Below are 25,117 nucleotides of genomic sequence, written 5' to 3'. Positions count from 1 at the left end.
ATGTATAAGTCTCCATTTATAACTGAACGTTGGATTGGGCTTAGAACTGTTGGGAGCAAAGCTGAACAGGAGATAGTCCAATGTTTATTAAAAAAGGACATCTCAGATAGGCTTTGGTTTATCAAAGGGAACCATTAAAATGAGTATTTTTTTCCTAAAGTTAATCTATCATTTTATACATAAAATACATTTTTTTCTTGAATAGAGAAGAAACAACTTCAGTTCTGTTCTTGGTCTTAAGAAAATCTGCCGCACACATTTGATAAATGTCGAGTTAATTAGCACTGAGTTAGCGATGTCATAATGAATTATTTCTCATCAAAGCAGATGGGTCAAGAACAACTTCCTAGGACAAACAGTTTTCTAAAGCAAACATTTTAACAAAGTAGTTTCCTATAATTTTTTTGCCTCAAGTTTTCAAAATAGCAATATGGAGGCAAATGTTAGAAACCTCAAAGTTGCTTTGTGAATTCTCTATGTTTTTCTATTGATTGTTTTCATTTTATTTTTTATCATAGTTACCCTAGTTCTTCAACTCTTTTCTTTCTGAGACCGAGTCTCGCTCTGTTGCCCAGGCTGGAGTGCGGTGGCACGATCTTGGCTTACTGCAACCTCCGCCACCCAGGTTCAAGTGATTCTCCTGACTCAGCCTCCCAAGTAGCTGAGACTACAGGTGCACACCACCACGCCGAGCTAATTTTTTGTATTTTTAGTGGAGATGGGATTTTACCGTGTTAGCCAAGGTGGTCTTGATCTCCTGACCTCATGATCCACCTGCCTCAGCCTCCCAAAGTGCTGGGATTACAAGCATGAGTCACTGCGCCTGGCCCATTCTTTAACTTTTTATTGAAGTATGGTAATATATCTACAGAAAAGTGTACAAATCATAGGTGAGCAGTGTGGTGATTTTTATGAGCTGAATATACCTATGTAATCAGCACCTGGATCAAGAAACAGAACATTAGGAAAAGCCTCTTCCTAGTCTCTTTCAGCTACTCCTCCTCTGTCCCCACCAAGGGAAGCTCCTATCTTAACGCTGAACACCATAAATTTGTTTGGCTTATTTTTGAACTTTATGTAAATGAAATCACATAGTATGTATGGTTTGTGTCAGGTTTCTTCTGCTTAACATTCAGTCTGAGTGATGCATAAAGCCCCCATATTATTTATTCACAGTTTGGTAAAATATTTCATGGTGTAGAAATAGCACAATTTATTTTTTTTATTTTACTGGAAGTAGACATTTGGGTAGTGTCTAGTATGGGCTATTATGACTAGAACATATATACAGTTTAAAGTCTTTTTTAAGCCATCTGACAAAGCTTGTGAGATGAATTACAGTTTTGAATTGGTAAAATCCTATTGAATTTTTGACATATGACACTAAAAAAACCCACACATTCCCAAATTGTAAACATGTCATTGTGCTAGGTGTTCTGATAGGAAACAGAAATTGTCTGAAACTGACAATTTGTCTTTGACAATAAATGCATTCAGTAAAGTTTACAGACTTTTCCAGGAAACAAATCAACATACAACAATCAGTAGCATTTCTATATGCCAACACAGAGCAATCGGAAAAAGAAATGTAAAAAGTAACCCCATTTAAAATAGCTAAAAGGAAAATAAAATACCTAGGAATAAACTTAACCAAAGGAGCAAAAGATCTCTACAATGAAAATTATAAAACATAGATGCAAGAAATTGAAGACACACAAAAAATGGAATTCCATATTCATGGATTGGAAGAATAAATATTGTTAAAATGTCCGTACTACCTCAAACAGTCTACATATTAAATGCAATTCCTATCGAAATACCAATGACGTTCTTCACTGAACTAGAAATAATAATGCTAAAACATATGTGGAATCATGAAAGACCCAGAATAGCCAAAGCCATACTGGCGAAAAAGACCAAAACTGGAGGAATCACATTATCTGACTTCAAATTGTACGACAGAGTTATTGTAACCAAAACAGCATGGCACTGGCATAAAAACAGAGACATAGGCCAATGGAGCAGAATAGAGAACACAGAAATAAATTTATTCATCTACAGAGAACTCATTTTCAGCAAAGGTACCAAGAACATGAATTTGGGAAAGGACAGCCTCTTCAATCAATGATACTAGGAAAATTAGATATCCATATTCAGAGGAATGAGACTAGACCCATCTCTCACCATGTTTAAAAAATCAAAATAAAAATGCATTACAGGCTTAAATCCAAGACCTCAAACTTGTATAAAACTACTGTAAGAAAACATTGAGGAAACTGTCCAGGACATTGATCTGGTTAAAGATTTATTGAATCATATCCCCAAAGCATAGACAACCAAAACAAAAATGGACAAATGGGATCACATCAAGTTAAGAGGCATCTTCATGGCAAAGAAAACAAACAGGTGAAGAGACAGTCCACAGAATGCGAGGAGTTATTTGCAAGCTATCTGATAAAAGATTAATAACCAGAGGCCGGGCACGGTGGCTCAAGCCTGTAATCTCAGCACTTTGGGAGGTCAAGGCAAGTGGATCACGAGGTCAAGAGATCGAGACCATTCTGGTCAACATGGTGAAACCCCGTCTCTACTAAAAATACAAAAATTAGCTGGGCATGGTGGCGCATACCTGTAATCCCAGTTACTTGGGCGGTTGAGGCAGGAGAATTGCCTGAACCCAGGAGGCAGATGTTGTGGTGAGCCGAGATTGCACTATTGCACTCCAGCCTGGGTAACAAGAGTGAAACTCTGTCTCAAAAAAAAAAAAAGATTAATAACCAGAAAATATAAGGATCTCAAACAACTCAACAAGAAAATAGCTAATACTCTGACTAAAAAAATGGGCAAAAGATCTGAATAGACATTTCTCAAAATAAGACATACAGATGGCAAATGGGTATATGAAAAGGTGCTGAAAATCATTGATCATTAGAGAATTGCAAAACAAAGCCACAATGCGATATCATCTTAACCCAGCTAAAATGGCTTTTACCCAAAAGACTGGCAAAAACAAATGCTGATGAGGTTGTGGAGAAAAGGAAATCCTTCTACATTGTTAATGGGAATGTAAATTCATACAACCACTATGGAGAACAGTATGGCAGTTCCTCAAAAAAACCAAAAATAAAACTGTTGTGTGATCTAGCAGTCCCACTGCTAGGTATCTACACCAAAAGAAAGGAAATCAGTATATTAAAGAGATGTCTGCACTCCCACATTTATTGCAGCACTGTTCAGTAGCCAAGATTTGGAAGCAACCTAAGAGTCCATCAGTGGAAAAATAGATAAAAAATAATGTGGTACATAAACGCAATGGAGTACTATTCAGCCATAAAAAAGAATGAGATTCTGTCATTTACAACAATTGGAGGACATTATGTTACGTGAACTAAGCCAGGCACAGAAAGGCAAACTTCACATGTTCTCAGTCATTAGTGGGAGGTAAAAATTAAAACAATTGAACTCATGAAAATAGTAGAACTATGGTTACCAGCAGCCAAGAAGGGTAGTGGAGTGGGGTTGGGTAGTAAGGGTGCTTAATGGGTAGAACAGTATAGTTGGATAGAATAAATCAGATCTAGAATTTGAGAGCATATCAGGGTGGGTACAGTCAAAAATAATTCACTGTCCCTTTAAAAATAATTATGAGTATAATTGGATTGTTTGTAGCACACAGAAATGATACCCCACTTACCCTGATGGGATTATTATGCATTGTATGCCTGTATGAAAATATCTCACATATCCATAAATACAGTACCATATACCCATAAGCTTTTTTTAAATAAATAAAACCATGTCTGTCTGCCGCTATAAAAAGAAAAAAAAAGAAAAGAAAGAAATTGTCCCTGATCTCCTGAGATTATAATACAAAATAGTCAAGATTAGCCTGAGAAAGTAAGTACACTGTGGATGTGAAGGTATTGAACAAGCATGGAACAATGAAACATATTGAAATGTTCACAATTTGCGCTTTTAAGTTTTTATGGAGGATTATTACTGTAACCTGTATTATCAATGCTGCGTTTCCTGTGCACTTGACCTGGTTTACACAGAGAGCCTAGTACTGCTGGGCCCTTGAGAATGGAGGGCTGAGCCTGGAAAGTCTTATCAGCTGGGCTTTCCCCCTCTCCCATCTCTCAGGTGCCAAATGGTCTCTCATTTTCTGCTTCGCTCAGTCTATCTGCTTCCCAAATTTCCCCTTTTCCAAATTTCTTTGCTGCGTTTCCTTGTAGTTTCTGCTACTCCATAACGTTGTGTACACGTCTTGGGTTGTACGGCCCCACGCTGAGCTGGCTGGGGACTCTGCTTTCTCACCTCATTACTGCACTCTACCAGCTGATTAGCGGCAAATCTTTCTCTGCATTTTCTAATCCTTAAATGCCCAGGGGTGGAATCTTCTTGGTTCAGCTCATCTTTTGTTCACTCGGTGAATTGAATTGCTTGCCTGAGGCTCGGGGGTGATCTACTTAGCTATCATTTGTGCAGTAGGCACAGATTACCTGCCTGTTTAGGGCAGGGGGCTGTGGGTGAAGATTCTTCTGAAAGGGAGAGTAGGTCGACTTGCACTTGGATGTCTAATGAGGCTCCATGTTTTCCCAATTGCACTTGAATTTCTCAGAAATACTTGGAAAATAAGCTCTCTCCTGCTCCATGTTATTTTGGTTGGGTTTTGCCCCGAAGGAATGATTCCCTGCACTTGGTGCTGAAGAATGTCAAGTACATTCTTTTTTTTTGGGGGGGAGGGGATGGAGTCTCACTCCGTTGCCCAGGCTGGAGTGCAATGGCTTGATCTCAGCTCACTGCAACTTCTGCCTCCTGGGTTCAAGTGGTTCTCCTGCCTCAGTCTCCCGAGTAGCTGGGACTACAGGTGCGTGCCAGCACGCCCAGCTATTTATTTTTGTTTTTTTAGTAGAGATGGGGTTTCACCATGCTGGCCAGGATGGTCCCTATCTCTTGACCTCATGATCTGTCCACCTTGGCCTCCCAAAGAGCTGGGATTACAGGCGTGAGCCACCGTTCCCGTCCAAGTACATTTTTAGACACTCATTTAGTAGGCGGTGTTATGTAATGAAGGACCAAAAACTGTTCAATGCCTTGATATTTGCCTCCACACCTTAACACATTTAGGTTTGCAATATCTGCACAACTGTGACAGATGTTGCAACAATATCAGTATTTTGCAATATTGCAAAATATTGCAATGACCACCTGTTACCATGGTTTAGAAAAGTTACCTGTATCAGATGAGCTGAGAAGCTGAGATTGGATAAACTTTAAGGTCCCTGCTGACCTGGGAATTCTGTGAACCCAAGAATGAAGTTGGGATCCTCTAATTCTGTCTGTGACCCAGGATTAAGAAAGTCCCCCTCTGGACATTTCCCTTGCTGTGTGGAGATAGCTTCCTTAGTGTTCATCACTGTCATCATTAATTTTTATATTAAAGTCCAGCAATTCATTCACTCATTTTACACTTTTATCCAAATGCTACGTTTCCCTTCATGCAGCCCAGAAACAGCAAGCACTGTCCTGCACCGCAGGGATGATGAGCATGTGTATGGGGAGTGAGCCTGCAAGCTGTCTCAGAGCCCTGTTTAAGCTGGGACCAGGGAAACGAATGCAGGTGCCCAGGGGCCCAGCTCTACAATAAGGGTACTTTTTAAAGAGCAAACACGGGTGGATCATGAGGTCAAGAGATCGAGACCATCCTGGTCAACATGGTGAAACCCCGTCTCTACTAAAAATACAAAAAATTAGCTGGGCACGGTGGTGCGTGCTTGTAATCCCAGCTACTCAGGAGGCTGAGGCAGGAGAATTGCCTGAACCCAGGAGGTGGAGATTGCAGTGAGCCAAGATCGCGCCATTGCACTCCAGCCTGGTAGCAAGAGCGAAACTCCGTCTCAAAAAAAAAAAAAGAGTAGCAAACACATTCTTGATTCTAACTGGCCTAGGTGGGTCCTTGGCTTTTTTATGGGGAAGATATTCTGTGATTAAGAACACTTAAGAACACTTTTTCTCTTTTTTTTCTTGTTTTTTGAGATGGAGTTTCACTCTTGCTGCCCAGGCTGGAGTGCAATGGAGCGATCTCAGGTCACTGCAACCTCCGCCTCATGGGTTCAAGCGATTCTCCTGCCTTAGCCTCCCAAGTAGCTGGGATTACAGTCACGTTCCACCACACCTGGCTACATTTTTTTTGTATTATTATTATTTTTTTTTAGTAGAGACACAGTTTCTCCATGTTGGCCAGGCTGGTCTCAAATTCCTGACCTTAGGTGATCCACCTGCCTCAGCCCCCAAAGGTGCTGGGATTACAGGCCTGAGTCACCGTGCCCGGCCAAGAACACTTTTTCTTAACAGAAGATGTCTGTACTTTAAAGCATTGTTTTTCCAAATCTGTGCTCCTCTCTGTTCCTATTGGCTCTGATGACCGCTTTTTCAAAAAGTTATACACATACATGTATATTCACACACACATATACACACATATATACATATATGTAGGTATGTAATTAAATGGATGGCAAATACACAATACTCATATACATATACGTGTGTGTGTGTGTGTATGTGTGTATGCAGCCATGTACCACTTAACAGCGATACATTCTGAGAAATGCATCATTAGGACATTTTTGTCATGTGAACTTCATAGACTACTTATACAAACCTGCATGGCGTAGCCTACCACTCACCTAGGCTATAGGATATGGCCTATTTGTCCTAGGCTACCAATCTATACAGCATGTTACTGTATTGAATACTTTAGGTAATTGTAACACAATGGTATTTGTGTATCTAAACACAGAAAAGCTACAGCAAAAATTACAGTATTATAATCTTATAGGACCTCCATCGTCTCTGTGGTCTGTCCTTGACTGAATGTTGCTATTCCAGGCATGACTGCATACATAATTTGATTAAAAAGCAAAGTGGTCACAGAGCTAATGTGACTTGCCATCCTTGTGAATCCCTAGAACATTGGAGCTGGAAGACACCTCTTTGTTTCTATAAAGAGAAACAAGCATAGAGAGTGAAGATGATTTGCTCAAGGCGGAAGAACAAGAGGATTGAGGTTAGGACTCTGGTATCCTGCTTCCCAGGCCAGTGCACTCTCCCTTGCTTCTCCCCTTGGCTCCCTCCCTTCTGCAGTGAGGCAGGGAGGACTGAGTTAACAGGGAACAATTACCATGCTCCCCCTCCCAGTAGGGATGTGTGCAGGAGGGGGCCAGGTGAGGCCCTGCCTGGGACTCCTCCTCCCCTTGGGAGGAGCAGGTAATTCTGAGATGACTGACCAGCTAACACCCCCAAGTACCCATGATGAGTACGCCATGTTTTTAAATAAGGAATGAGGCATTTCTGTCCCCTCTGTATTCTCAGTGTCTGTCTCAGTGCATGGGACAAAACAAAGTTCCAAAAATGTTTGCAGAATCAATTTTCTTGTTTAATTGACTTTCAAACATGAAGAACTGTGGGACCAACCTTGTGTTTTAAACCGTCACTTGCCATCTATCCCAGGGTAGAGACGAATGAATGAATGTTTGGAAGGCAGGTTTTTATATTAAGGAGAAGGAGATAGTGTGAAATCGCTGGGTTCTGGGAATCAGGGTAAAATCAGGAGTTAGAACAAGTATGGACCAGGGAGACGATAGCACTGAAAACAAGTGGCAAGTGTTTTACAATCTGCACCGAGATTGTTCTGGCCCCAGGGCCATGGTGCTCATCAGAGAGGTCTCTCCCTATGGCTAAGCCAGCATCCTGGAGGAAATCAGACCACAGTCTTCCCTTCCTGGGTGTTTGTTCCTTATCGGTTTCCCCCATTGATAGATGTTTTCTCTTTTCCTTACTGGCTTTGATCTCACAACCAATTTTAGGCCTAGCGTCCTTACCTCTTGAACAGTCACTGATGTGGTCATCGCTGCCAATCTTATCCCCCTATACCCTGGCATGATTCCTGTGGCCCTTCCCATCCTTCAATCTGTTTCTTAGCCCTTACATCTGTCCCCCCACAGTATTACCATTATTTCAGGCTCTAGATTTGTGTGCTTATTTCATTTGATTCTCATCACAGTCTTGTGAGAATTAAAGAAGTAGATACTTACTTGCCCATTTTACAGATGAGGAAACTGAGCTTTCCTATTCAGTAAGTGGCTAAGTTGGAATTCAGACTCTCAGTTGTCTGACTTTAAAGTCTCTGCTCTTTTAATTACACCAAATAATCGTCTTGCACCATGAGTTCTTACATTCTATGCTCTCCATTAATGCCATTAAATGGTCGCTGGTGTGTCTTCAACAATCCAGTCTTATTCAGGTCTGTTGTTCATTCTTCCTTCCCCTCTTGGCATATCCTTAGCATCCTGGCTCCATCATGTCCATGGCATCTGGCCAATTGTGCCACACCCCTTCTGTCCTGCCAGTCATTAAGGTACATCAACACATTTTTTTTGAAGTCTTTTCTTTGCTCTTCTCAACATCAGTTCGAAATTCCTTAGTTTTAAGAGTTGAGCTGGCATCTTAAAATGAAATGTGGAAAAAGGGATTTGGTAATACTCTGACAACGTTGAGCAGGGTTTAATTGGGGGTAGAAAAAATCTTGGTTTGGGGTGTCCACATCATTCATTAATTCTTTACTCATTCATCCAACCCATCAGAAATATGAAACATCCACTGAACAGGGATATCAAACAGAAATTGAGGATACCATTATCAGCAGATCCCAGTGACCTCTTTCCAGGGTCCGAGCCCCCTAGTTTCCAGCCTAACAACCCTGTCTATACTGCCTTTTGTTGAGGCAACGTAAAAGAATCCTGGAGAAAGGTGTAGAGGTTGCTGCCATCAAATGCATTTGGCAGTCATGTGGTCAGATTAACCCTCCTGCGTTTAGTAGATCTCCTCAGCACCCTCTGTTATTTCTTGAATCTATAAACAGTGGTGGCAAGGCTGGAGACATCTCTGTAAACATCAAGGGCAGATTTATACTCCGGGTTATGAGAGCAACACAGCAGTGTGACCCTAATTTCCAGAGGACTGGAAGCTTATCTTTAGGCAACATTTCTTCTTGATCAGTCCTGCCAAATTTCAAGAAGGCAAAGGAGGAACGAAAGATAGCCCCCAAGAGAGTCAGAAAGATGGAACTGTTTCCGGAGGGTTGTTTAACCTGGAGCAGCATGACTTGCGGAGAGTTAATAGCTACCTTTATACCTCTCTTTATACCTGTGAAGAAAGAAGTAGGAAACTAGCACCTGTATGTATCATGGGCCATGTATTTCTGCTCCAGCTTCTCCTGCTAATGCCTATTATATCCCAGTGAAATTGCTAGTATTGCTGGACTTTCACACACGAGGAAACTGAGGCTGGGAGAGGGCAGGTGATGGGCTGCAGTGGCTCAGCCTGTTGGTAGCAGTGTTAGCTCTGGATCTGATCGGGTTAGCACCTGAGTCCATGCCCTGCACTCCAGCACAGTGACCGCATCCTCGCCGATGGTAGTTTCATCTTGTTCCATTCTTCACTAACACTGAGATGCATAAGAAAAGGTAAATTTTGCAAACTGAAGACTTTTACATTTAAATTGAGAGTTCAATGGAGGAGAAGAAATCCAGGAAAACTTAGTGATCAAGAGCTTGGGTAGGAGACAGACTTGAGTTCAAATCTTGGCTCTGCTAATACTTTCTGTTTATTACTTACATGGCCTGAGTGTTTTGAGTCTCATTTTTCTCATCTATAAAATAGGATTGGGGGATTAAATATTATAAGTATAAATTGCAAGCCATCCTTAACAATAAGACAGACCCCTGTATTAGCAGTTATTATTGATACTAGGGTCTTTGCCACATTTGGGCTCTTGATGGATTTTCTCATCTTAAGCATATACTTTTGGGGCAACCTTGGAGTGAAGATGGACTTGGCATGTTCACATGCTGAATATACTCAGCTTCCTGGAAAGGCCTCTGCAGTTGAAAACCAGTCACTGGAACTATTCTGCTACAAAGGACTCTGATCCTTTTCCCTCTGGCTTTCAGACCTGAGAGCTGGAGCTATAGAAGATGGTCTAGGAGTCCAGACCTATGTCTTCCTCCACTCTCTCCTTCAGTAAAAAAAATAAAAAATAAAAAATAGAGATTTGTAGATGAAGGCAAATCTCCTTGTGATTCCACTTGGTGAAACGCATGATGCAGGGGATAATGCAGAAAAAGCTTCCCCGTGCCATGCCATGCAGATCTGGGATCATGAATCCTGATGCCTGTTAGTGAACTACCCCACAGATTCCAGGGTTGATCCAGCCACACACAAAAGGGAAGAGCCAGAGTTTCTCAGCTGCAGCAAGAGGTTCTCCCTAAAAGCTCAAGTTCCCTAAAGCATCACTGTTAGGGACCCCATGACACCCGGAGCTGCAAGACTGTCCTGGGCAATGACTTCGTTGATAGCAAAAAAGGAAAAGCATTCAAGTTTGAATGAAAACCAGGACCCCTCAGAATCTGAGGGTTCTACCTGCACTTTTCTTGAGGGTCCCAGTATATTGAAAATATTTGCAAATTCAAGGTTGTGATAATTTGGTATTTTTAAAACATTTATATTGAATAAATGCACAGTCAGTTTCAACAACACTCAGAATTGCAACGATGTATTCTCCTGTGGAGATGAAGTCAAAACTGTGCATTGAAGGGTGCTTTGGACATAGTGCCCTGTCTTGCTGTAGGATTGGCCGAGTAAGGGAATTCTCCTGACATCATGGTCCTGCTAATGCCACAGGATGCCTGGCCCTTTATTAGCCTTAACAATGATCTGAGAAAAGTTCGAAGGCTTGGGGCTCATGGTCATTGTGAGGTTTTCTAGAGTCTAGCACAAAGCTCCAATCAGTAGGACTTGGCTGGAATGAAACAAGAACAGCAAAATCTGACTTCCCAAATCCTAAATCTGGCCTCTCTTGTGCCTTCAGGACTCCCTCATCCTTGGAACGGTTCCCTGTCTGTTCTCACCTCCCACCCCCATGACTCTGATGGCAGCTGGAATCTGTGCAGCAAATTCCCCCACGCTCCTCCAGAAGCTCTCTGGACGCTGCCCCAGCGGGCTGGGGGCTTTCGATGAGATTTGATTTTCCTGATGGAGGTGAAGTGGCCTTTGAGGCCCCGTGGGAGGGGGCGGTGGTGGGGAGGCGGGCAGCCCCGCCGGACTGCTGACTGTGTGAATGTGGCGGGCTCATTGTTCCTCAGCTTTATTCTTCAGGCCTCGATGGGGCTGATTTAGAAATCCTAATCAGGGAGCTCTCAGGGCTTCCCGGGTGTGACACAACTTGAGCGGCTCTGGGGGATTCTTTGTTCTCTGATGACAGCTGACTTGGTCGCCAGTGGGAACAGTTTGAGCATAACTCGACACTGCATGTACTGGCAGCTGCGGCCTTAACTCTTTGTTACCCACTCCTGAGTTCCCTCCACTTGCCCGATCCTTCCTCAAAATGATAACTCTTAAAAGTCCCTTTCTGTGCATGGATGAGGAGGGCGGTCAGTGCTGAACAGGGGAGGAGCACGTTGTGTCCCACACCAGGGATATTCCTGAAGGATCAAGAGTGCCCCCACCCCCATGCAATTCCACTCTGCCAGCAGTAAAGGCTGCCAAACTATGACCATTCACTGTCTACTCAGGCGCTCGGGTAAACTTTTTTTTCGACCTGGCTGAAGCGACAGGACACAGAGGGACAGGGATCTTCAATGCTCACTCTCTGGGCCTTCTTCAGTTCTAAAAACAGAGACAAGCAGGTCAGGATATCTGCTGAGAAGGCTACAGAGCAAAAGCAGAGGATGATTGGATTTGGAGCCAGGTGATCCTGCATGGAACTGCAGTGTCTCCATTTGACCAAACCCTGGGCAAGTTATTTCATCTCTCCAGCCTGGGTACATGCATCTGTCAAAAGGGAGATGGTTATAACTACAGCGCGACCCCACGGGATTGCTGGGAGGGTCAGATGAGATAGTGCTCGTGAAGGTCTGTCATAAATGATGGCTGCTGTGGCTTTGAGGCCATAAACTCCTAACAGAAGATGCTACCGCTCCAGGAGACGGGGAAGAGGTGAAAGCTGCAAATGTCTCTGAAATTAAATTATTATGCAGTTTCTCTCTCTGGTTCTGAATTAGAAAGGCAGCCACAAGATGATTGTCAGGAAGTGATATTTGGTTTCAGATGGGTTATTAGTTCAACAAACTTTGAATACCAGCAATAAGCTAAGTTCTGAGGCTAACTAAGATAATTAAGACAGACCTGGCTCTTGGGAGCTGCGAGGATACAAGTGGGTGCATAGTTAGGATCCTTGGTTGCAAATACAGAAACTGACAATTCAGGCATGATCAGGTTCCTCTTTCTTGCCCTGCTTCCATTTCTCTGTGTTTATTGGTGCCATCAATCTGTCTCATAGGAAGTTCCTGTAAAGCATGGTGGAGAACCAGAGATTGGAACCATTTCTGGGTTTAGTATTGCATAGAATTCCTGGAAAGGGGTTGGGTGCGGTGGCACACACCTGTAATCCCAGCACTTTGGGAGGCCAGGGCAGGTGGATCACCTGAGGTCAGGAGTTTGAGGCTAGCCTGGCCAACATGGTGAAACCCCATCTCTACTAAAAACACAAACGTTAGCTGGGCATGGTAGTAGGAGCATATAGTCCCAGCTACTCAGGAGGCTGAGGCAGGAGAATCGCTTGAACCCAGGAGGCAGAGGTTACAGTGAGCTGAGATTTCACCATTGCACTCCAGCATAGGTGACAAGAATGAAACTTAATCTCAAAAAAAAAAAAAAAAAATTCCTGGTAAGGAAACTCATTGACCCAACCATGGTCAAATGCCCACTCAGAACTGAACAATTCTGGCCATGTGGCAGGTACATGTGCTAACCTGGCCATCTCCTCTTACCCCTGTGAATGGGGACAGGGTGATTTGGTCAATTTGCAAAAGAGTTACTGGGGAGACAATAGTACAGGAAGCCATTATAGGAGCAAGAGCCAGATAATAAAAAGAGTCTGGATGTTATCTCTAGGCCAAAGGGAACCAGTGAAAAATTTAAACTGAGGAGTACAATGGCCATGTTTATAGTTTTCAACTGTAATGTTAAGAGCAAATGGATAGGAAGAGATGATTTGGGAAGTAGAGAGACCTATCAGCAGGCTATTGCAATAGTTCAAACATTAGATGGTGACGGCCTAAAGTGGGGTGATGAACAGTGCGGATGGCCAGAAAGTGACAAATACAAAAGATATTAAAGAGGTGGAATCAATAGAACCAGTTAACTAGATCCTGGAAGAAAGAGTGAAATATTAAAGGCAATCTCCAAGTTTCTATTCAGAAAACAAGTTTTTTTTTTTTTTTTTTAGGTTAAACAGCTAAAACTAATGTTTTAGAGGCAAAATCTTGTCCTCAAGTTTATGCGTTCCAACATTTTATGTATGAAGTTATTGAGACCAAATCCTTGGAAACTGTTTGTCTACCCAAGTACACAAAAACACCAATATGATCAGTTAATTATTGAGACATGTAATGTCCTGAATAGAATATTCTTGCCCATTACCCAGGGTTCCCTCTTTTCCAAAATCATGATAATGGAGTCAGCCATCAGGATTTTAGTGAACACGTAATCATACAAAGAGGTATAGAGAATTTTGTTGGGTATTTCATTAGGTTAGGAAAGGAACTAGAGAATTATTCTAGATAAAGATTTTTGGGGGCCAAGGCACTCACTTGAATGCTGATAAAAGTGAGTACTCCTTTTTTTTTTTTTTTAATGGAGACAGGAAGGAATAAGGGAGGAAAATAACAAACAAGTAGCCAACCAACATTTCATTTAAACCTGTGAAATGCTATGCGATTACTGAGGAGTGATTTACTTCCAATTATGTAGTCACTTTTAGAATAGGTGTGATGTGGTACTGATAAGAATGCATGTTTTATATATTTGGGGTGGAGAGTTCTATAAATGTTTATTTAGTTTACTTGTTCTGGGTCTCAGTTCAAGTCCTGGATATCCTTGTTAATTTTCTGTCTCATTGATCTGTCTAATATTGACAATGTGATGTTAAAGTCTCCCGCTATTATTGTGTGGGAGTCTAAGTCACTTTATAAGTCATTAAGAACTTATGTATCTGGGTGCAGATCATAAAAAAACAAGTTTTAAGATACAGATTATAGCAGTTGTCCTGGACTGCTTGGGTCTGATAAACTGGTGGGTCAGTGAAATCCCCAGATATTTTCATATCCGTTTTTAAATCAATCAATCAATCACTCAATCTGTTATCTATCTATCTATCTATCTATCTATCTATCTATCTATCTATCTATCTATCTATCTATCTATCATCTATGTTATCTATCTGTCTATCTATCTATCTATCCTATGAGGGGATTGGTTTGGTCCCCTGGAAAGCGATGAGGAAAAAGGATAGATAGCAAACAGAATGGTGACCATTCCCCAGATTGGCCCCAGATACAAACCTGATTCCTTATAGAAAAAGCAGCTGCAAGCAGAAGTTCAAAGTCAGAAACGGGGTATATGTAGGTGACACTATGAGACCCAGGGTTGGGGCATGGGGAATTCACCCCATTGCTTCAAGGCTGTGACAATAGCCCAATGAGGCCATAGGGACATCCTTTGGCATCTCTAAGTTCTCTTCTTTCTGCACCCACTCAGCAGCCTTCCAGAGAGCACCAGCAGCAGCAGCAGGAGTGAGGCCTCAGCTCTAGGGTACTACATTGGGTGCAGTCATGGAGTAAAGCATTTCTGGCTTCTATACTGAAATTCCAGCTTTATCCAGAGTAACTTGCTTTCTTCCATATTAAGATTTCAATGGGAACAAAGGTTTCCATTGAAATAGTGTTCTATTTCCTTATGGTAGAGAAAAAAGTAAAATTCAGGACATTGACTTGGAAGCAATTGATACTGTTTAAGGGAGAAGTTAACAAGAACCTAAAGTAAGTGGTGGCAGCTGACGTGGCAAGGTGTGAGCTGTACGAAAGACAACAAAGAGGTGGGCTCTCCAGGGCTTGTAAGTTGCATGGGAGGCCAAATGAACAGTGAGGAGCAATGATGATTGCTAATTTGGAGCCGTGGCAAAGGGAAATGGCAATTCTGTTAGCAGAATTAGAGGAGTCAGCAAGAAGACATGGTTTAGTTTGGATTCCATGAGTCTAAGATAAATACAGATCTTTATCTGAGAAGGAAAAAACAATAAGAGGTATATGTATTAGATCCTGGAAGACGTAAGGTCAAGATACTAGATGTCTCTTATCATGACCTCTGCTGAGGTATCTGTGAGCATAAAGATTATAGGGCCAGGGTGAATGATAAGTGCTATTGGAGAATATGCTTGGGACTAGAACTAGAAACTTCCTGCTTTGGAGAAAAATGTTTAGAACTAAGTGGATTAGTGTTTATTCCAGTGAAGTCTCCACCTATCATCTGTCTATTCATCCATCCATCCACCCACCAATTTATTTATCCACCTATCATCTACTCACTCATCCATCTATCCAACCAACTAAGCATTCTTTCTTGAGCACCTCATATTTTCTTGACTCTGCACTTTTAGAGAGCCAAAGAGCAAGGTCCAACTTTGTTTCTGGATGAGGGTAATATAGCCAACAAATCATGAAATCTTCTAAAGGAACATTTGGCACCAGCTTGTGAGTAATTTTGCTCATATAACAGGTCAGAATAACTAGGAAGTCTTTTTGCAGACTGATCATCTAGTTAATGGTTTGTTTTTAGCTAAATGGCAAATAGGTTAATTCCAATAGAATGCCTGAAAGTCTTTTTTAGCAACTGGTATTGGGGTTATTTACAATTTAAATATTCATTTAAAATTTAAATTCCTTACCGTTTTCTATATTGATCACATGGGCACCCTTGACATCTTTCTTTCACAGTTGTCTACATTTTATGCTCAGAGAATGCAAATTCATTTTAATACTAGCTTTAGCCACATATAAAGATGGATCTGTCTTCCAGAGTGCATGTAATGCATTGCTGTCTTCTCTGACGTTTTCCCCCATGCTTCAACAAGAACTACTAAGTGTTCACTGTACTTCAGTACCTTGGACAATCTAGGCCTGGCAGGACAGTTTTGTGGACTCTTCAGCCTATACTTCTCCAAAGAGATTTCATTTTTCATCTCAGTCCCCTGGGCTCCAGAACTTACTTTTGTTAGTCATTAAGAGCAAAATCGTCAAACAGATAACAGTTCTGGTAAGTGTGTTGGTAAAGATCTTTAATTATTTAAAAACTTGAAACCATTTACTAGGATTCTTTATTGTTTTCAAAACACATGTAAACAAAAAGATAGCCTACCTCAAACTGGCTTAAACAATGCAGGGGAGTCACTGACATACTCCATGGGAAGGATAATGAGTAACGTGGAATTCAGGGTTGGTTTGCTCCAAACAGACCAATGAAGTCATTAAGGATGTGGTTTTACTTTCTCTTGGCTTTGTGTACATTGCTACCATCTTTATCTTCAGGCCAGTTTTCTTTAGAGTGGCAACATGGCTAATGCTCTGTGTTTATTTTCTTCAAGCCACACTGTCCTAGAGTGAGAAGGTCAGCTTTGGTAGCTCTCTCTGACAAAGTTAGAGACTTACTTCTTCAGAAACCCTAGCAAATCTTCCCCCAGGAGTCAGATAAGGAAATGTCATGTGTTGATTGGCACAGACTTTACTTACTGGAAACCAATCAATCATGGTGGCAGGAGGACAAGAATCCAATCTCTGATTGGCTCAACCTTGCATCTGGGTGGGGTCAATCTCCATTTAATCTCACCACAACCACAAAATTGAGGAAAGATAGAAGGATTGCTGGGGCTTCAGAACTCTAATTTCTACTATACTAAGGCCTAGAATTTTTCAGTGTTCAATCAGCCAGCATGAGTGCTTTCCATAAGCAATGAGATGGGCTAGGTTTTTGGCAATTGACTATAAAAATCACTATATTGACCTTTATGATTACTGAAATGACAAAGCACTGATCTGAAAGCTTAGAGTGACAGGCTGTCCTGCAGCTTTTGTGGGGTGATTGTGGAGAGTGGCTTGTTGTAAGAATCATGGCAGGTACCTAGAATCTGAAAAATGCAAATGACTGAGTTCTAAGGCACCTAAATAGGAATGTGTTATTTGCATTAAAAAGAAGCAGGAGTGATTGAGAAGTTTCTCTCCTCCCTTTCTTCCACGTGTATGTCTAATGACAGTCGTTTGGGGAAAATGATGTCCACTAGACCCATTGGGCTGTGGTACAACTCCAGTTAATATTTGACTATGGGCTTCCTGTTGCTCAGAAAACTATTAGTGAAGAATAAACCACAATATAAATTGTCTCCCCTTTTCTCTTTCCAACTTTTGGGTCTCTGCCCTTTTAAAGAGATGCCTTTCTGCCTATACATTTGGAAAATATGTTGACTGCTTGTCCCAAAGGGAGCAAGTGGGAAAAATCCTTTGATGGTAGTTGGGCCTTATCTATTTTTCAAAGTGGTTGAAGGAGAAGGTGCAGGTGACTGAGCCTCCCCATCATTCTGCCTGGTTTCATGGCTGCTTGAGCATATACCCAGCTACCCATCTTAGCAGTCATCCAGATTGCAGGTAAGGCAGATGAGAATATTAGGAATGGAAATTGAAGAGAAAAAAGCTTTGGCGTGCAGGCTCAATATGTATCAGATTGAGGCAACTCCAAGTAGAGAGAAGGGAGGCTTCTTGTCCCAAGGACAGAACTGGTCTGTTTGCAGCTTAATCCCCAGATCCCCATCTCACATCCTTTCCCCTTCCAACCTTGGCTGAATTGAAGAATCTGGTTGGCATATGGATTCTCTGAGCATCTGTGTCCACCGGACCATCCTTTATGGATATTTCCTGATCTCCTGGCTTTGGCTGGCTTGTGTCTTCCTGGTAATGGAGAGTGGAGAGGGGGACGTGGGAGCATTTCAGTCCATTTGCCATCATTTGCCACATTTTGTTTGTTTGTTTGCTTCTGAGATGGAGTCTCAATCTGTTGTCCAGGCTGGAGTGCAATGGCGTGATCTCGGCTCACTGCAACCTCCACCTCCCAGGTTCAAGCAATTCCCGTGCCTCAGCCTCTCAAGTACCTGGGATTACAGACATGCGCCACCATGCCTGGCTAATTTTTGTATTTTTAGTAGAGTCGGGATTTCACCATGTTGGCTAAGCTGGTTTCAAACTACCGACCTCAGGTGATCCACCCACCTTGGCCTCCCTAAATGCTGGGATTATAGGCATGAGCCACCATGCCCTGCCAACTACCATTGTTTGCTCTGCCTGGTGTGTGCTCTCCCTTGTGTCCTGGAGGAGGAGAAGCAGAGCAGTGGGATTCAGCTGAAGCTCTGCCCCTGCCCTCTAAAACTGGGGGTGGGGACATATCGCCAATGGAACCACCTTCAGGACAGCCAAGGAGTAAGGAATGGTAATAGAATGCCCACCTCTCCTGAATAATTATTCTGTAATTCAGGTTTTATGTTTTAGGAGGGAATGTGGCATTTGTATCAGCCCAAAGGCCTTTACTTTATTGTTGAGTTAAGAGGCAATAAATTCAGATATAGCATCCCCATAATACAGTCTAAGATGTGATCTTTCTTATTCTGGGTTGGGATTTTACTTAAAACTGTCTGTGCTACCACTGTACCCCTGCCTTAAACAGAGCACGATTGTGCTTCTTGTTTTCATTTTGGGCCCATCTGTACGCTGTGCATTCATATCCATCATTCACAAAAACACTGGCCTCTCACCCACCAATGCCAGGCTTAAACAGGTCGAGACGGGAGTTGACTGGAAACATTCCTTGCTGGCCAGGCCTATGAATGCCACCGGTCGGGGCCTGGTGAACCCTTAGTTTTGCTCTACCCTACCTTTGCGCTTAGGAAAGGCTTAGACCAAGTTCTTCCCAGACTCTTGAAACACTGAATGAAGCCCTCTCTCTCATTCCATGAGGAACTCACCAGCGTGGCCCAGTTGAACGACTCCTTCATATTTGCAATATTTGGCCTCTGCATCCTTTACAACATTTTATCACCCTTCCTCTAGAACTTCTTCTCTTTGTCTTCTGTCACAAGGAATGCTGTGTTCTCTTCCTGTCTCTGCGGGGTCTTTTTGAACCATCCTTCTTGGTTCTTTCGTTTCTTCCCACTCTCTAAAAGGTGGTATTGGTCCCTCTTTTTGTATTGTTCTTCCATGTCATCTACTTCTACAGTTACACCCCCTGTAACTGTGTTCTTTTTATTATATTATATTTATTTATTTTTTCCACAGCTCCAAAAAGTCATTGTATATAACTGTGAATTCTGAAGTGGAATCTCAAACCTTGCTTCTAATCCAGATCCCTTTCCTAAGCAACCAGCTCTGAGAGACAGCTCCGTCTGGATGGGTACAAACTGTGGAAAAACAGATTTGAGTTTCTCTTGAAATTTCTCTCTTGCCATTGTCTCTGGCTTTTACAGCATCTTTATTCCTCCGGTTGCTCAGACTCCAAATCCGTGTGTCATCTTTAATGACGACCCTGTATGATATAACTCTCATCTTCCTCCTCCTCTATTCTTGTTCTCCTCCTCTCCGCTCCTTACTCCCTACTTTGTCCTTCCTTAAGCCTCTGCCACTTCTGGCCAAGTCATCCTGTGCTCAAAAACTTTTAATACCTCTCTAATCCCCAGAAATCAAAGTTCACTTTTTGCTTAATGTCACACAAGGTCCCCCCCGACACGGTTTGCCCTCTGACTCCAGACCTCCTTTTCTGCTAGTGTGCTCTTTGACTAAGCTTTCTGTAGCTGGGACTATTAAAAGGCACATCCTTTGGTGAAATATACTGAAAATGTATTAGTCAATTTCTATGAGGCTGATAAAGAGATACCCAAGACTGGGTAACTTATAAAGAAAAGGAGGTTTAATGGACTAACAATTCCATGTGGCTGGGGAGGCCTCACAATCATGGTGGAAGGTGAAAGGCACATCTTAATTGGTGGCAGACAAGAGAGAAATCATCACAAGCAAAAAGGGTTTCCCCTTATAAAATCATCAGATCTCCTGAGACTTATTGATGCCCATCAGAATAGTATGGGAGAAACCGCACTCATGAGTCAATTACCTCCCAATGGGTCTCTCCCACAATACATGGGAATTATGGGAGCTAAAATTTAAGATGAGATTTGGGTGGGGGCACAGCCAAACCATATCAAAAACCTTGATGGTGTGTTTGTACCAAGTTATTCTACTTCCAGGAATTTATCTTAAGGAAATGATCGAAGAGCTGCACAAAGATATGTGCAGAAGAAGATTCCTTACAGTATCATTTGCAATAACTAAAAAATGAAAACAGTATCAGTGTCCAGAATATCAATACAGTGGAATACTAGGCAACCATTTAAAAACAGTACACATTTATTTACTGACATAAAAAGATATTTCCAGTGTTTTTCTATGTTTTAAGAAAAAGGGAAGTTATGGAGTAATACATATATGATACTTGCATACGGTATTTGCATATGTAAAGGAATAAAACAACTCTAGAAGGAGATGAGAGAGATAATAAGGTGGCTCTGAAATCTCCATGGAGTTACCAGACAGGCTGTATGAGGACATCATGTTTTCTTCATGAATTCTAGAGTTAAGCATCGCTTTGGAATTGCTGGAAGGAACAGGAAGTACTATTATACATATACAGATTTATATTTCTTTCTATATATGTAGATATATTTAAACAATTTCTGCCATAACTGTGGACCAACAACATAAAGAAATGAATAGTTAAATTTACAATGTGCTGAGGCAAAGCAATTTATTTATTTATTTTGAGCCAGGGTCTTGCTCTGTTGCCAGGCTGAAAACAGTGGCACAATCATGGCTCACTGCAGCCTCAACCTCCTGGCTCAAGCAATCTCCTACCTTGGCCTCCCAAATAGCTGCCACCACACCCTACTAATTTTTGTACTTTTTGTGGAGACAAGGTTTCACCATGTTGCCTTGGCTGCTCTCGAACTCCTGGACTCAAGCAATCCACCTGCCTTGGCTTCCCAAAGTGTGGGATTACAGGCATGAACCACAGCACCTGGCTGCAAAGCAATTTACAAAATTCCTTAAAAGAAAAACATCCCACGAGAACAGAAAATGAAATACCGCATGTTCTCACTCATAGGCGGGTGTTGAATAATGAGAACACATGGACATAGGGAGAGGGGTCTGTGGGAGGGAATAGGGGAGAGACAGTGGGGGGTAGGGAGTTGGGGAGAGATAGCATGGGGAGAAATGCCAGATATAGGTGATGGAGAGGAAGGCAGCAAATCACACTGCCATGTGTGTACCTATGCAACTATCTTGCATGTTCTTCACATGTACCCCAAAACCTAAAATGCAATTAAAAAAAAGAAAAACATCCTCCACCATTTTGCCCCCTTGCCTTGGTTGGCCTCATCTTTGTGCCTTATAAGGCTTCATGTCCCCGTGTTAGTAAAACATTATCTATTGTCAAGTACAGTTAAATTCCCTCTGCAGGGGAGGATCGAAGGATGTGGAGCTGAATGTTCCAGGTTTGCATCCTCCTTCTACCCCTTACTAAGCTGAGTTTCCATCTCTGTAAAAGAGGAAAGGGTCATAATGCCTAATTCACAAGCAAGGCATTAGGATTGAACAATGTATGTAAGAAGCATTTTAAGAGCTGCAGAGCATCATGCAGCAGTCAGGGAGTGTGACTCATGATTATTATGAAGGCCCTTGGGTTTAGCTCTGTGGACCGAATTGCCATATGATCAGCTGGCACCGGTTCAGCCTCAGTCCTGAGCCCAATGTGGACACAACCCAAGCTTCACATTGCTTAGAACCCTGGTCCCAACAAAAGGACTATGTGGGTGAAAGGGGGGTATGATTCCTCCCCACTTGCCCCCGGCACTTCCCGTTCCTTCCAGTGTTTCCAAAGCGGTGCTTAACTCTAGAAGTCATGGAGAAAACACTGTGCCCGGTCTGAGCCAGCCTGTTTGGTCGCTGCAGGGAGACTTCAGAGTTGCTGGTCATCTCTGTTCTATTCTAGTCCTGTGTTCAGGATCTGAGGAGTTGAGTGGTCCCCAGGAGCTGGAGGCCCTCAGTGCTCCCTGCTGCATGGATGATAAAGAGGCCTCCATTTCCCATCATAGCCCTGGTTGGAGAACAGGCTGGCAGCGCTGTGTGTGTGGGTGTCTGTGTGTGTGTGTGTGTAACTAGTTTAAAGACTTCTCTGTACACACACAAGATGATTTGGCCTACTGCATGCTTTTTAAAGTGAGTCAAGACTCCAAACCACCTACTCAGGCCCTGAACAGTTCAAGTGGGAAGGAGAAGGAGGGACCAGAGGGTGATGCCAGCCTCTAAGGAGATCACTATGACGTGAGGTGTGGAAAACAGAAGCAGCCTCATTTATCCTGGTCTATGCATTTGCCTGTGGGAGAAGTGGGGGCCTCCAGATGATCTGCAGGGACTCTTGGAGGTGAACTGCAGTCCAGAAGAAGGACTTGGAGGCATACGGGAGTGCGAAAGCCCGAGACCATTTGTCTTGGCCTGGTTGGAAGCTGCTTGGCCAGCCTGACTGAACCTGTCAACAGCTAGAAAGTGAGGTCAGCTAGGCTGGAGGCATCGTTAGCTATCACCAGAGCTGCATCTCAACCTCTTGAATCATCCATGATGAAACTCTTTATCAGCCTGGGAGGAGGCAGCCCCAGGGAACAAGACTCCTGGATAAGGCTTGATTTTGAGCAAGGCTACATCCGGAAGGACTGGCCAGGATGAGTTAGCCCCAATCCACACTCCAAGATAACCAAACAAGTTGACTTGCTGAAGGGAGTTATTTAGTATTCTCCATCTGGGACAAGGGGAATGCCGATCTTCATCTCCCAGATTTGGGCTGACTTAACCCTCGAGGTCCCAGGCAGCGGATTTTGCAGGTTTCATCATCTTTCCCTCTGAACCTCCCCTTCCACTCTCTGGAGAGATTCTGGGGGAAGAAAAAAACCCACCAGCTAAGAGATGGGAGATGGAAACAGTTTTACTTCTGGAGAAAGATTAGGGCTCATTACGTGACAGGGAGTGATAACACCAGGGGACAATCAGGAGTTTCGTCAGAGATGTTCTGCTAAAAAGAAACAACTGCCGTCTTGAAGCAGCACATTTGAGAGATAGGAGAGAAAGAGAGAACGTCTTGTACCTCCCCCCACCCACCCCCGTGTCTCTAAATGCTTCAAGGCTGCCCCAGATTGCAGCAGGGAGAGGCTGGCTTTGGGAGCTGTCTTTTGAGTGACAAGGAGGTCCTGCCCGCCTGAAATGGTAATCCTGGGGTTAGAATCAGGAGGGAGGCTGGAATTTTTAGTACAGCCTTGAAAGAAAATCTCAGCCCACCCCACCCCTGGGATGGGAATAGGGTAGGAGGCTAGCAAAATAAATAAAATCTGCTGTCTGTCCTGACCAGGCACAAATTGTTACTTCAACAGCAAAGGAAAAAACGAGCCAGCTATTCTTCCAGGGCTTGTTTTCCATCTTCTCATCCTCTCGTCCCTTATCAATGTGTTTCTAGAAGAGTCCCAAAGGGAGCAATTGCATGAGAGCAATTACAAGAGGTCAGTCCTGAAATACAAAGTGTGGAGCTGAGGGGGGCTGAGCAGAGGAGATGGGGGTCTTGCAACACCCTCAGGGCAGCATTCCCACTCTGGGAGACCCCTCGTTGGCTGGCAATGTCATAGTGAGGACTGGCTGTTGGTATTCAGTGCCAAGATTTCCCCAGAATCACCCAGGAACACACCACCAACTGAAAGCAGGAGGAAAGGGCACTGCACAACACTTCCATTGACCATATGTGTTATGCTTCAAAAGGGAATTCGGTTATCATGAAATTAACCCCGTATGCAATTCTGGGAAATTTGAATTATCCTCCTTTGAGCTCTAAGGTTGCTGTTTTTTTAATTTTTTTCTATGTCGACTTTACTGGGAATCAAGGGAGATGACTGAAGCTGGTCCTTTCACCAACCTCTTCAATCCTGTTGTTCCAATGAGCCATCCATAGTGGGTGTTTTTATGAGTGTTGATAATTTCATTAGAAAGTGATTTCATAGGCCTGGCATGGTGGATCACGCCTGTTATCCCAGCACTTTGAGAGGCCAAGGTGGGGGATCACTTGAGCCCAGGAGCTCAAGACCAGCCTGGGAAATATAGTGACACCCTGTCTCTACAAAAAATTAGCCAGGCATGGTGGTGCACACCTGTGATGCTACTTGGGAGGCTAGAAATCTGAGGTGGGAAGACTGTCTGAGCCCAGAAGGTCCAAACTGCAGTGAGCTATGATTGTGTTGTTGCATGCCAGCCTGGGTGACAGAGTGACAGCTGCCTCAAAAAAAAAAAAAAAAAAAAAAAGAAGAGAAGAAAGTGATTATGCACTTATGAGATTGTTGTGCTCTCAGGCCAATAAGAGTCAGGCAAGTCACCTGAAAGGTGCATTCATTCGTTTTGGTGGTTGCCATAGTGCTGCCAGATATCTGGGCAAATGAAGCTATGGTGTGTTGGGTGAGCTGTTGAGATGAGTACTCTTTGCTTGGGCTCTGGGGGCAGGAAGTGACTAGAGGAGTATGAAATGGGAAGTACTTGACCCCTTCCACATAAAAACAGGTTGGGTGCTCCTTGGAGCACGGCCGCTGGAGGTGTCTCTTAAATTGTCTCAGCACAATTTGCCTGAACTTATTAGACAAGATGTGGACTGAGACACGGGTGGCCGGCCCTGGGAATGAGTCAGCTGTGAAGGTTCACAGAAGTCAGCTTTGTAATCTGGGTGCTGTCTAAACTTCCTGTGTTTTCTTTGTTTGTCTTCCTTTTGGTTTTCTCTTCCCAGTCTCTCCCACTCTCTCTATTTCATTTAAATTCCAGTCTCTCATTCTAAGGGAAGCCAAGAGAGAGATAGCTGGCCAGACTTGGGGCAGAGCTCTGAAGGACAAACAGTAACTCACTCCCCAGCTGACATAGTTGTGGATGTGAGAGTCAGAGGGAAAGAAGGGTGAGGAGAAAGCAGAAACTCAGGTGCCATGTTGACATTGCCAGGTCAACCCCCATCTCCCCACCTGGAGAATCAGCTTCCAGTTTCAAAGCCTTGGGGA

The sequence above is a fragment of the Callithrix jacchus genome, chromosome 5 (genome assembly GCF_049354715.1).
Source record: "Callithrix jacchus isolate 240 chromosome 5, calJac240_pri, whole genome shotgun sequence".
NCBI classification, from domain to species: domain Eukaryota; kingdom Metazoa; phylum Chordata; class Mammalia; order Primates; family Cebidae; genus Callithrix; species Callithrix jacchus.
This window is presented reverse-complemented; position numbering follows the sequence as displayed.